Source organism: Onychostoma macrolepis, chromosome 04 (assembly GCF_012432095.1).
Source record: "Onychostoma macrolepis isolate SWU-2019 chromosome 04, ASM1243209v1, whole genome shotgun sequence".
Lineage (NCBI taxonomy): Eukaryota > Metazoa > Chordata > Actinopteri > Cypriniformes > Cyprinidae > Onychostoma > Onychostoma macrolepis.
This window is the reverse complement of record NC_081158.1, coordinates 25,482,213-25,496,409: the sequence shown is the minus strand read 5'-3', so window position 1 is coordinate 25,496,409 and position 14,197 is coordinate 25,482,213.

Below are 14,197 nucleotides of genomic sequence, written 5' to 3'. Positions count from 1 at the left end.
CGTGAGTCTGTTGTGCTGTTCCTCCTAAAGTCCCCTTATGCTAGTCTTGTTCTGGGGCACCCTTGGTTGCCTCAGCACAGCCCTCATGTGGATTGGTCCCGCAACCAGATTGTGTCTTGGAATCAATCTTGTCATGCGTGCTGTCTAGGTGCTGCCTCTCATCTTGTGTCTGTGTCTCCTGTGTTGCAGGTTGAGGCAGCTGATCTCACCGGGGTCTCGGGGGAGTACTGTGATCTGCGGCTGGTTTTCAGCAAGTCCCGGGCCACCTCGCTTTCTCCCCACCGGCCGTTCGACTGTGCCATCGATCTTCTCCCAGGCACTTCTCCGCCCCGGGGTCGTCTCTTTTCCCTGTCAGGTCCTGAACGAGAGGCTATGGACAAATACATTCAAGAATCCATTAAAGCCGGTTTCATTCACCACTCATCTTCTCCTGCTGGCGCTGGGTTCTTCTTCATTAAGAAGGATGGCTCTCTGCGTCCTTGCATTGATTACTGAGGACTGAATGACATTACTGTTTAAAACAGGTACCCCTTGCCCTTAGTGTCATCTGCGTTTGAACTCTTGCAGGGAGCCAAGGTCTTCACTAAGTTAGATCATCTCATCCACATTCGCGAGGGTGATGAGTGGAAGACAGCCTTCCACGGGACACTATGAATATCTGGTCCTTCCATTTGGGCTTACTAATGCCCCCGCTGTCTTCCAGGGCATGGTCAATAGCGTGTTGGGAGACATGATTAACCAGTTTGTCTTTGTGTACCTCGATGATATTCTCATCTTTTCTCCATCCCTTCAGGTACACACTCAGCACGTGCGCCAGGTCTTCCAACGGCTGCTGGAGAACCAGCTTTATGTTAAGGCGGAGAAGTGCGAGTTCCATGCCCAGTCGGTCTCGTTCCTGGGCTTTATTGTTTCAGCTGGGGAGATTAAGCCGGATCCGGCCAAGGTCGAGGTAGTCCCCGACTCTAGGAAGGCTCTGCAGCGTTTCTTGGGCTTCGCCAACTTCTACCGGCGATTCATCAGGAACTTTGGCTAGGTAGCTGCACCCTTAACGGCACTCACCTCCTTCAAGGTACCATTCACCTGGAGTGCTCAGGCTCAGGAGGCCTTTGATAATTTAAAGTCCCGGTTTATCTCTGCTCCTGTTCTCTCCATTCCAGATCCCCGAACGGCAATTCATTGTTGAGGTGGATGCCTCGGAGGTCGGGTTAGGTGCAGTCTTGTCCCAGCGTTCCCCTAAGGATGGGAAGGTGCACCCCTGTGCATATTTCTCCCATCGCCTCAACCCAGCTGAACGTAATTACGACATTGGCAACCGGGAGCTGCTGGCGGTCAGGTTGGCCTTGGGTGAGTGGCATCACTGATTGGTCTGGACGGATCATAAGAACTTAGAATATATCCTTTCGGCCAAGAGGCTGAGCTCGCGCCAGGCTCGCTGGGCACTCATCTTTGACAGATTCGACTTCACCCTTTCGTACCGGCCCGGGTCCAAAAACATTAAGCCCGATACTCTATCCCGCCAATTCGAGCGCCCGGGAGAGGAGACCCCGGCTGATGCCATACTCTTGGAGAGTCGAGCGGAGGGTGGAGGAGGCCGGACGAGGGGTGGAAGTGCCAGTCGAGTGTCCTGCGGGTCGGCTGTTCGTGCTGGCAGCGCTGCGCCCTGAGGTACTCCAGTGGGGTCATGAATCTAGGGTTGCCTGCCATCCAGGAGTGAGGAGGTCGCTGGCTGCCATCCCCCAGCGATTTTTGGTGTCCCTCTGTTGGCCAGGGCATCAGGCAGTTTGTATTGGCTTTCTCTGTTTGTGCCCAGAATAAGGTCTCTAACCGTACCCCCGTTGGTCTACTCCAACCCCTGCCCATCCCCTCTCACCCTTGGTCACACATAGCCTTAGATTTGGTCTCTGGCTTACCCCCTTCAAGAGGTAACACGTCATTCTCACGGTGGTGGATCGCTTCTCTAAGGCGGTTCATTTTGTGCCAAGGAGACAGCCCAACTGGTAATTGACCATGTCTTCCAGATCCATGGACTTCTGTTTGACTTGGTCTCTGATAGCGGTCCCCAGTTTGTCTCCCATTTTTGGCAGGAATTTTGTCTACAGATCGGGGCCTCTACGAGTCTGTCGTCAGGTTTTCATCGCCAGACCAATGGACAGTGTGAGCGAGCCAATCAGGATCTTGAGCGGGCTCTCCGCTGCCTGGCGTCCCACAATCCTGCCTCTTGGAGCCAACAGCTCACTTGGATTGAGTATTCCCACAATACTCTCCCTGTAGCATCCACAGGTATGTCACCATTTGAATGTTCTGTTGGCTATCTACCTCCTTTATTTCCCTCGCAGGAACCCGATGCTGCGGTACTGTCTGCCCTAGCCTTTGTCCGGAGATGTCGTAGTGTCTGGAGGAAGGCTAGGAAGGCCTTGGTCCATGCCTCCAGACGGACCAAAGCAGCAGCTGATCACTACCGGATTTCGGTGCCCCGCTATATCTGTGGTAAGAAGGTATGGCTGTCTACCAAGGACCTGCCTCTCAAGGCTGTCTCTTGCAAGTTAACGCCTAGGTTCATTGGTCCATACCAGATTACTAAATTCCTTAATACGGTTGTGATATGGCTCAAGCTGCCTTCCTCTCTTGGTCAGGTGCACCCTGTTTTTCATGTATCCAGGGTTAAATCTGTTTTCAGATCTCCCTTTAATGCCAACATTTCATCCCCTGCCCCCCACCCCCCCCCGTCTAGTGGATGGTTCTCCTGTCTATTCTGTTAGGAGATTTCTAGATGTTCGTCATCGTGGCAGGGGTTTCCAATACCTGGTGGACTGGGAGGGTTATGGTCCGGAGGAGAGGAGTTGGGTTCCAGCTCGGGGTATTCTGGATCGGTCGCTGATCGAGGACTTCCGCTGGAGACAAGGTAAACCTGGTGGCGCTCCTTGGGGGAGGGGGTACTATCACGATCTCGGTGGGGTCTGCCTAGGTTTTGTTGTCCTGTGTTCCTTGTCGGGTGCTTTGTTGTCCTGGAGCACATGGTCTTTTGTTTTGACGGCTCGCCATGTGCTCCACTGTCATCGTGGTGTTTACCCCGCCCCTCTTGTTATCCCTGTTAGCTAATTCTTCCTCCTCACCTGCACGCTGTTTTGTCCTCGTTATCTCCCCTTTATCATGCCCTCGTGTTTGCTGTCTTGTGTCAGTCCTTTATGCGTTGTTCTGAAGTTCAGATCGTCTCGGCGCCTGTTGTGGTTTCTGACCCCGTCTTGTTTTGTTTATTTTTCTAGTCTAGTCGGTCTGGCGTTCCTGTGTTTGTCATCCTTCCCTTTTTACCCACCTGCCCCCCTAGGACTCTGGTCGGCTCTCTGCCTTGGCTTTCTCTGCCCGGATGCTTGTCTCTTCATGGCAGCCCCTCCCGATTACTCTCTGCTCACGCTCGGCGCTTCCTCTGGAATTCGGCGGCGGCTTTCAATTGCCGGCTTGCCACCTCTCTTCCCCACTGGCTCGGCAGAGGCTGGTATGTCCTCTGCTGTCCAAACGGATTATATTGCTGGCGGTTTTGCTATCCAGCTAATTTATTAACAGAGCTTTTTCTGTTATCAGTTTTCAATAAACTTTGAATTTTTTGTTTCACCTGCTATTGGATCCCGGTCTCGTTTCTGACAGTAACATTGGGGAAACTTTGGATGGTTCCTAATTTTCATTGTTATATCAACCGGTATTTTATAGCCAACTCTGTTTCTCCTTTGTTATATGAATGTCACATTAAAAGTGTTTATTTATTTATTTATTTATTATTTTATTAATTAATCTTTTTAATTTTTTTTAATTTCATGCCTTTATATACTTTTTTATAGATACCTTTATTTCAGACCCAGCCTTTTACTCTAAATAAGAAAATGCACATATACATTTTTGATCATCTAAACCAAGATTAAATTTTATTTGTTGTATTTATTTGAAAAATATAGCTTTTTCTAAAAGTTAGTGCTTTCTGTACACTACAAAATTGTATGTTAATACTTTAGAACAGAATATTTTTTGTACATAATTGCAAGTCAAGCTTTAATTTTGACAAAATGTTTTGTAAAGAATTTTGTGTGTGTATTGCTTAAAGAATAAAAACAAAATCTACAAATATTTTTAGTGTCATTTTCACCACAAAATCAATGTGGACATTTTGTTTTCAACTGAGAAAAAAAAAATATATATATATAAAAAGCTTTACTATCACAGGGATAAATTAATTAAATACACACACACACACACACACATATATATATATATATATATATATACATATGGTAAATATATACACTGCCGCTCAAAAGTTTGGGATCAGTAAGATTTTTTGTGTTTTTTAAAGAAGTTTCTTCTGGTCATCAAGGCTTTATTTAATCAAAGATACAGAAAAAAAATATTTTGTGAAATATTATTGCAATTTAAAATAACAGTTTTCTATTTTAATATACTTTAAAATAGAATTTATTTCTGTGACGCAGTGCTGAATTTTCAGCATCATTACTCCAGTCTTCAGTGTCACATGATTCTTCAGAAATGATTCTAATATGCTGATTTATAATCAATGTTGGAAACTGTTGTGGTGCTTCATATTTTTTTGGGACCTGTGATATATTTTTTTAGGATTCACTGATTAATAAAAAGTTAAAAAGAACAGCATTTATTTAAAAAATAAATTTTGTGTTACAATATACAATGCTATTCAAAAGTTTTTGAGACTCCCTTAAAAAAACATGAAACATCTTACTGATCCCAAACTTTTGAGCGGCAGTGTATATTTAAAGATTAAATAAAACAGTAAACACTATAGGTGGCAGTAAAAAAGTAAATACCAAATATATTAGTTACTTTACTAACCTTTTCATATGTGAACATTAAGATTATCTATGTTTTTCATAATATACAAACAGAAATATGAGGCAGTCTTAAGTCTTTTAAAGTAAAGTGATTTCAAAGCATTGAGTTTCTGTGCAAGAAAAAATTTGCAAGTGCAAAATAATGTTTTTATATCATCTGGAGAGTCTAAATGTGATGATGAAATCTCTCAGAAGCAACATCACAATAAATCAGCGCAGGGTCTCCATTCTGACACTCAGCATACTATTCTCAAATCAGATTGCTTCATAAGGATCCTATGAGAGGCCCCGGCAATGGAATGGCATCTTCTGTGGGTGACTGCAGTCATGTGTCTAGCCTGTCAAAGCAAGAAAGTGATATTTTCTTTTCTCTGCCTATGACTCCTTTTCATCAAATCCAATGTTTACCATCATTTAATCACTCTATCCGTGCACCAGCAGATAATGGGGAAAAAATGAGCCATGCCATCATCATCATGTCTAAATCATTAAATCATACAAATGTGAGTGTCTGACTGCCTTCTGTGCTGGCATGTAATTACAATCAAAAAGTCTGAATGACGCTTGCCTTTTTCCCTTCTGCCACACAGCCTCTGCTGAGTGTCTTTAGCAGTTCGTTAAAATTCAGCATGTTTTCTTTGTGTAGGCATATTGTCCTCCTTGCTCATCATCATGTTGCAAACCGGTTCAGTCTTAGCAATATTTGTTATCACGTTCAATTACATTATTGTACAATAATTTGACAACAAACCCTTGAAACCCCATCAGCTGACCACTAATTTGAATATTGAGGGTGGACGTGTCTAAGGCGGTTACAACCCAGCATTCAATATTTGTTGCCATTATGTAGGTGTGCAAGTGAAATGTTGTCAGAATGACTCATCAAAGTCGGCCCACTAGCTAGATTGTCATAGTTTATCTGGCCTGTGAATGAATGTGGGCAGCAAAATAAGCCATTTTGCCCATAAAATGATTGTTACAACCACACAAGCCTGTATTTCCAAGTTCTCCCCAGAATACAGTGCTATATTATGAGAATAAGCGTTGCTAGAGCCTGTCTTTTATTTTAACCCCCATAGAAATCTGCAATTAAGCTGTCCCCTAAAATTGTCTCTCCTCACATTTGGTAAAAACAGTGGGAGCAGTAAGATATCAGTTTCATTTCGACTCTTCCCTTCCCAGTCATTTAACCCATGGGATATCGTCATTTATAAATGATACTAAGAAAATTGCATTTAAAATACAATATTAATGTTCAACCAACAAAATTTTATTTTAGTGATGTTAAATGACATCCCCTTCAACCAGCAAAATAAAAATTTATTAGCCATGTGCTTCACATTTTTGGTAGTAAAGGAGACATTAGCACATGTTAGGTCACATGATTTTAAGACTCCGTATTGAGCTCATTTTAGACTAGAAAATACATATAAATTCAAGTTATAAAAAATATAATTGTACATCCAAATGTGTTTTTTGTCATTTTTAATGCACTTTTATAAAAACAACAACTCAGAGACCAACAAATCTGAGCGTCATGCATAACTGACAAAGTCCTATTATGTGAAGCATATTTGCTGTAGCTAGCACTATTGACCAGCATTGGCAGGCAGTATACTAGCCTTTATGCATGTGTTTTAGGTTCATTTTTGGAAGATTTTTGGAAGATGGTGAGACAAATCTGTACTTATTTCAGAAAGTATTGATGATAGTGATAGGAGTGCATCAGAAAATCAGGTTGTAGTAATAAAATAAGTTGTTGAGGACCAAGGAGGATAGAAGCAATGAGGGTGAGGGCAGTGATGAAGAATAGGTTTTTGTGGAAGTCAGGCATTTGGGTACATTATTGTATGCCAGTTTGAAAGATGTGATCCATACAACAACCAGAGGTCAGGAAAGATGCCTATGTCTATTGGCATTATTATACTGACAGGCAGCAATGCTCCAATGATGACTGCACAAGTCAACATTTATTTACGTGTGGGATACACTGAAAAAGAAGAGTCTTGTTGACTTTCACTTGTGCTACGATAATTAATTTGAAATTCCAAGATGAAACACAATGTTGTTTTAATGCTTTTGAAACATTAAGACATGGTTTTCAGGCAGTGAAATTGCATCCGAATTTGTGTCAAGTTTTAGACATTTTCACGCACAAGTTCCAAATCAAATATAGCAGCACAAGAAAAAAATTGAATGTTCATAAAGATTTTTAATGTTTTTTGAAACGGTAAGATATTTTCACTTCTTGTCAGATAGTGAAAAATTATTTGATTGTGTGTGAAGTTTCAGACAATTTGGCAAAAACAATTTAGCCTAATGGGACAGCGTCAGTTATAAATGACGGATCCCTAAAAAAAAGGTTAAAGGTCAGATGAAGAAAACTAATTTTGGAAAATTATTTTACTCCTAAATATATGTGCAAACCCGATTCCAAAAAAGTTGGGACACTGTACAAATTGTGAATAAAAACAGAATGCAATGATGTGGAAGTTTCAAATTTCAATATTTTATTCAGAATACAACATAGATGACATATCAAATGTTTAAACTGAGAAAATGTATAATTTTAAGGGAAAAATAAGTTGATTTTAAATTTCATGGCATCAACACATCTCAAAAAAGTTGGGACAAGGCCATGTATACCATTGTGTGGCATCCCCTCTTCTTTTTATAACAGTCTGCATACGTCTGGGGACTGAGGAGACAAGTTGCTCAAGTTTAGGAATAGGAATGTTGTCCCATTCTTGTCTAATACAGGCTTCTAGTTGCTCAACTGTCTTAGGTCTTCTTTGTCGCATGCAGTATGTGGTCTGGCATTGTCATGTTGGAAAATGCAAGGTCTTCCCTGAAAGAGACGACGTCTGGATGGGAGCATATGTTGTTCTAGAACTTGGATATACCTTTCAGCATTGATGGTGCCTTTCCAGATGTGTAAGCTGCCCATGCCACACGCACTCATGCAACCCCATACCATCAGAGATGCAGGCTTCTGAACTGAGCGCTGATAACAACTTGGGTTGTCCTTGTCCTCTTTAGTCCGGATGACATGGCGTCCCAGTTTTCCAAAAAGAACTTCAAATTTTGATTCGTCTGACCACAGAACAGTTTTCCACTTTGCCACAGTCCATTTTAAATGAGCCTTAGCCCAGAGAAAACGCCTGCGCTTCTGGATCATGTTTAGATATGGCTTCTTTTTTGACCTATAGAGTTTTAGCCGGCAACGGCGAATGGCATGGTGGATTGTGTTGTCCCATTGACAATGTTTTCTGGAAGTATTCCTGAGCCCATGTTGTGATTTCCATTACAGTAGCATTCCTGTATGTGATGCAGTGCCGTCTAAGGGCATCCAGTATGGTTTTCCGGCCTTGACCCTTACGCACAGAGATTGTTCCAGATTCTCTGAATCTTTGGATGATATTATGCACTGTAGATGATGATAACTTCAAACTCTTTGCAATTTTTCTCTGAGAAACTCCTTTCTGATATTGCTCCACTATTTTTCGCCGCAGCATTGGGGGAATTGATCCTCTTCCCATCTTGACTTCTGAGAGACACTGCCACTCTGAGAGGCTCTTTTTATACCCAATCAATTGCCAATTGACCTAATAAGTTACAAATTGGTCCTCCAGCTGTTCCTTACATGTACATTTAACTTTTCCGGCCTCTTATTGCTACCTGTCCCAACGTTTTTGGAATGTGTAGCTCTCATGAAATCCAAAATGAGCCAATATTTGGCATGACATTTCAAAATGTCTCACTTTCAACATTTGATATATTATCTATATTCTATTGTGAATAAAATATAAGTTTATGATATTTTTAAATTATTGCATTCCTTTTTTATTCACAATTTGTACAGTGTCCCAACTTTTTTGGAATCGGGTTTGTAAAATATAAAGATTTTTTAAGCTGTAAATTCACAATTACTCCTATAGAGGGTTAAATCATTGAAGTTTGTTACATTAAGTATTACTTTCACCATAGACAGTGTTTGACCCAGTCATAGGGTGGTAATGTTCGTCAGTCTCTTATCCGTCTCTTATCTTTTCAAGTTAAATCTCAAACTAAAGTACAACCAAATACTGATGTACTGATATACTGTACATCTACAGACTAACAAATGCTGTAAACTATTTTTTTTTGCTGTTGTGCAAAATCACTTAAAATTGTCTTGTGTTTTTGAATGTTAAGGTGCAGTAATATTTACCAATATTTGGCAAATTTTCTTTCAGTAATTTCAATACGAATTGAGATACTGAGGGCGAAAGATTTCCCTATGCAGATTCACAGCACTGACCAACAGAAAGCTGCTTGTTTGAAAGAGACTTCTGACAGTTTCTGATTCTTTTTGAGCCCTAGGCGAGATCCCTTCCCTTCCCTTCCCAGCAACCAACCCTTCCCAGCTTCACAACTTAAAACACTTAAAACTTAAATGATGTTTCTAAAGACTGATTTGATACTGTTTACAAATTATATAAACACATGGTCTCTCAATAAGCATTGAAATTATTCACCAGCATACTGTACAACCACTGTGGTTGTGGTTCAGCGTATATAAATTAGTTAATACAACAGTATTGTTTCTTTATTAATAGAACAGCAATATTTTTTGCTATAATACAATATATGCTTTTGATTAGGATAATGATATGATTATTGAAATATTTCACATGAGATAGATGTTGGTATATCATTGACCTTTTAGATTTTATTTTCATACGTGAACGGAACACTTTACTGTGTTTTTTGGACATTTTTATGTATTATTTATTTTTTATTTGGTCATGGCAACCAACCCAACAATTGCATTATTTCACTGATACCTTTGTTAATTTTTTCAATATATATTTTCAATATACAATAAATATTTGGATCACCTTCTTTCTCATAACATTTAAAACATTCTTATGCTAATATTTAGCAGCTTGAATGTACTTAACATAGTAGGTGCGTCCCAAATCGCGTACTTATGCACTATTCTATGACGTTTTGTAGTATAAATAGTGCGAGTAGTGTGTTCACACTGAAAATTCCGAAAATAAAAAGTGCACTTTAAATTCCCGGATGATGCACTTAACCGAAAAAATTAAGTATGGAATGTTGGACACTTCATGCACTCAACTGTCGCAGCTTTAATTACGTCAAGAAGGGGGAGGAGCTATCAGACTCCGATTATAAATGACAAAGTATCCTTTAAATAAAATATTTTACGATAATGTTGATGTGTTCACTGGCGCCCCCTCTAGCTGGTGGCACTTTAGGCAACTGCCTAGTTTGCCTATGCCTAGAAACATAGCTATACTATTAAAAATAAAATACGAAAAAAATGTTATTATTTTTTTGCAGAAATTCTGCTACTGTGACTGCACCTTTAAGCAAGTATTGGTGTTGCTAGAATTAATGGACTCTGTTAGACACCTAGTATTTATAACTGTGTTGCTGCTTTAGATGAAGGTGCTTCCAGTAAGTTCCAGCGGCTGTTGTTTTCTTCCGTTTGGGAGAGTGATGGCTCGAGATGTTGTAAATTAGTTCGCTAATCACAAACAGATTAGCTGCTCTCATATTACTCCCTCCCACTCCCACTCCTCTTGATTATTATGCCTGAGCTTTAATAGAATCTCTAAAACTCCCCTAATTGAGAAAGAGAGATGAAGATATGCGAGAGTGGGAGACGTGAGATTAAAAAAATTAGATTTAATCTCTCAATTACTCTGCAATAATTTGTTTGTCCATGCGCATATTGTTAACACCTGTTGCTATTTTGTTTGATTTCAATTTCATATTGAACTTTTATAGCTTGCTGTATAGGCTCATTTATATAGCAGTAATGCTAGTTGTGTTAAAAGTTTGGTTTGCAGTGTCACTTTATGCAGGCGTCCCACCAGCCAATATTTCAACATATTTTCTTCATTTACGTAATCATAAGGAGTTGGTGTGAATGGCTGGGTGGGTGTTAACAGCTTCTTCGACTGAACTCTCTTCAGAGTTAATGGCCTTATTGGTCCTCAGACAACATACAGCAAGTTTGGAAGTATCGGAGGCAGTTGATACTTTGCATCCTGCTCAGATCTGATGCAGACTTTTCCAAACACAAAGTCACATATTGCAAACACTGATTGTTACCCATGGTGATTGTGTAACCAAGCATTTTTCTGAGGCTCACCTACACTTACTGTAAATAACTGAAGTGAAGGCAGAACAGTTTGTGTTATTAACGGCAAATGTTTTTTTCCTTGCTGAATCTGTGTAGAAATATAAATATATTCTGAAAGAGATAATTAATCCTTGAATGTTTTTTTTTTTTTTTTAGAAAAATTATTTACAAGTACAACATTGTACTAAACCTGGAATATTCCTAGTGTGACGGGCCTCTGACAACAGGTGGCCAGATTTCAGTAGGTGCTGGGGGGGAATTATATTATATATATATATATATATATATATATATATATATATATTTGTCAGTTAATTACATGATATACTGTCTGACTGATAGGTAGAAACAAAAGGCCCCTTTTCACCAATGGGAATCATTTTACTAAGACAGAAAAGGTACTTACAATGTTTGACAGTTTCATACTTTCATTCTTGCAGCTCCTCTGTCATCTAGTCCACTCATAATAAGCACTGCAGATCTGTTCCTTACTCAGTACGTCCTGGAGAATTGTTGACCTTCATTGCATTGTGGGATTTAGATGGCCAGCCATTTATCAAACACAGGTCTGACTGAAAGTGCCTTTCACAGTGCCGCACAAAAAACCCCCAAAAAACCAAATCCCATAATGCAGACTGATGGAGAAGGAAAGTGTGTGCACGGCTGCAAGCATTTTTAGTCCTTAAACTAGATTTTGCTTTTATTTGCTCGGTTGCATCTCACACTATCGTCCTTTTGGTACCTCAGGGAATTTCCACAACAAAATTAGCCTAAATGCAGAGAGAAGTTTTTCGCAAACTTCTTCCACTCGCTCGCTCGCTTACTTTTTTCTTGTCTGTAATAAATCGCCAGAGGTCTGCACATCTGAGATTTATCGCTTTCCCTCATCGGCTGCTTATAAACTGAAGATGAGTGACACAATCTAATATTCGGCACTTAAATGATGAATAATGTCAGACAACAACAAGCGGAGGGTACCGAAGCCTCTGAATATTAAACGCCCAAACTCAATTTGGATCCAAAGGGAAATGATTCATTAATGGGGAGAGAGAGGCATGCTGCCATCTCGGTATGAGATTTCAGGTTTGTTCCATCAATCCAGACGCCCAGCCAGGTAATGGCACTGTGGCCACAGAGTGGCAGCTTATCTGCCCTGTCATTAGGCCCTTAAGTGGCGGCCCCTAGTGTCACTGCTTGTCTATCAGGAGCTATTTGGGGAACAGGGGTTTCCTATTAAAGGCCTGGAGGTTAAGAGAGGAGTAATGGCCTCCAGAAATGCTGATAGAGCAGCACGAGGAAGAGTAATGCAGGGCATCAACTGCTCTTGGAATTTACCCTATAACGGACTCTTAGTATATCAGCACCTCTTTCCAGTTCTTTCTTTATCACAATCTCTCCAAGGGTTGAGGAGATAAAGCATCAACAGTCCAGCAGCTGTAGTTTTTCTGTTTTGCTTGCTAATGTTAATAAGTCTTGCCGAGGACTTCCTCATCCAGATCAGATTTCAGGTCTGCTGGCTAATTACCCAGACTTAGTTTTGTACTGGGTCTGATAAGGGAATGAAAGCTGGAACAGCACACCAGAAACAAGGTTTGATTAGCCAAATTAGTGTACTTTATCTTCTTATTGTTTTCATAGGTCTGACTCTTTTATTGAGTAATCTAGAAGACTGATAACAACGTTCCCTTTGATTCTTTTGCTGCAGTGCTATAATTTGATTTATTTAAAGTCAACAAGAAACAGCATTTTACAGCATATTTTGCTCCTATAATGGGTTTGTTTACACTGGTTCCAACACACACACACACACAAAAAAGGAAATATATATATATATATAATTTCTATATTTGTTTATTGTATATTTATATTTTTAAAAGTTGATAATTCATATTTATTTTAAAAATATACACTTACACAAAAAAAAAAAAAAAAAAAACGGTTTCAAAAGAGAAGTGCTATTTATTTTCACTTTTGGTGCGTTTGGCGTTTAATACGTATTTATCATGCAAAACAGAATGCTAACACTTATCAGTTTAGGCAGATTGGTAGTGGCACCAGTGCGACCTCTAACAAAATTTAGTGTCATCGGCAGAAAAAAAAGGTTGCAAAATATCCATTTATTCACAGTCTGGAGCCCTGGTAGACTACTGTCAATTACACTTTTATTTAATTGTTTATTTTATTTAATTGCCTTATCTTGGCATTGTAAGCATATGATTTAAAAACATTTTTATATAAAATTATCAGTGGAACATATTATACATCTTTATTTGACCTCAAAGCATGTCAGATTTCTCAATATATTATACACCTTGCTTGGTTGCTACTGTAGCTTTCTATTCAATTTTTGTGCCATCACTATTTGCTTTTCATCATTGACTAAACTACTTTAAGAAGATGCTAATTGGTCTAGACAGAATTATCCTCTTGAACCTGTGGAGAAAAGCGATGTGGGGGTTGATGAAGTTCAGTGCATTATTTCGATGGCCTGCTCATTGCTCATCCATTGAGAATATCACCATGCTCTGACATTGTCAACACTCTCGATTGAGTATCATGACGCCCTTCACACCACCACTTGCTTTTCAAATCTCTCTGTTTGCTTCTCTCTTGTCCTTCCCTTTCAGTAGTAATTAGTGCTTCCGTCACATTGCTGTGAGCTGATTGGACCTGATGTCACTGTGCTGGATGTATGTCTGCATGAAATGTGGGGCAGAAACAGGGAAAAGCAATAGGTTGCCTCCCATAGCGATCAATGCTCAATCACCAGAGCATTTTTCTTCTGTCGCGCCATATTTTTTCCCCTCAATGTCTCTGTCATCTTTTCTTTCTCCATGATTCTACACATGATTAAGGCCTTTAGGCAATTATGATTCATCTCAGAGTAGATGGGAAAAGAAGTATCAAGATCAATCTTCTATAAGTTCCCTCATTCTGCCCAGCCCAAAGCAGTCAAATCTTTTGTGTAAAAGCAACATTTTTTCTTTATTATCTGCTAGAATGTAAGCATTGTAACACCCATATATTATTTTTTCCCCAAAGCTTACAGTCTGTTGTTTGATGGAAGCTTTTATTGATTGCCTGATTTGACATTTGTTTTACTGAGAGATCCTGGTTTTTAAAAGATGTGAAGCTGGAAGATAAATCTAACAGTTTGGATGAAGGCCAGATATTCATTCTCCATAAA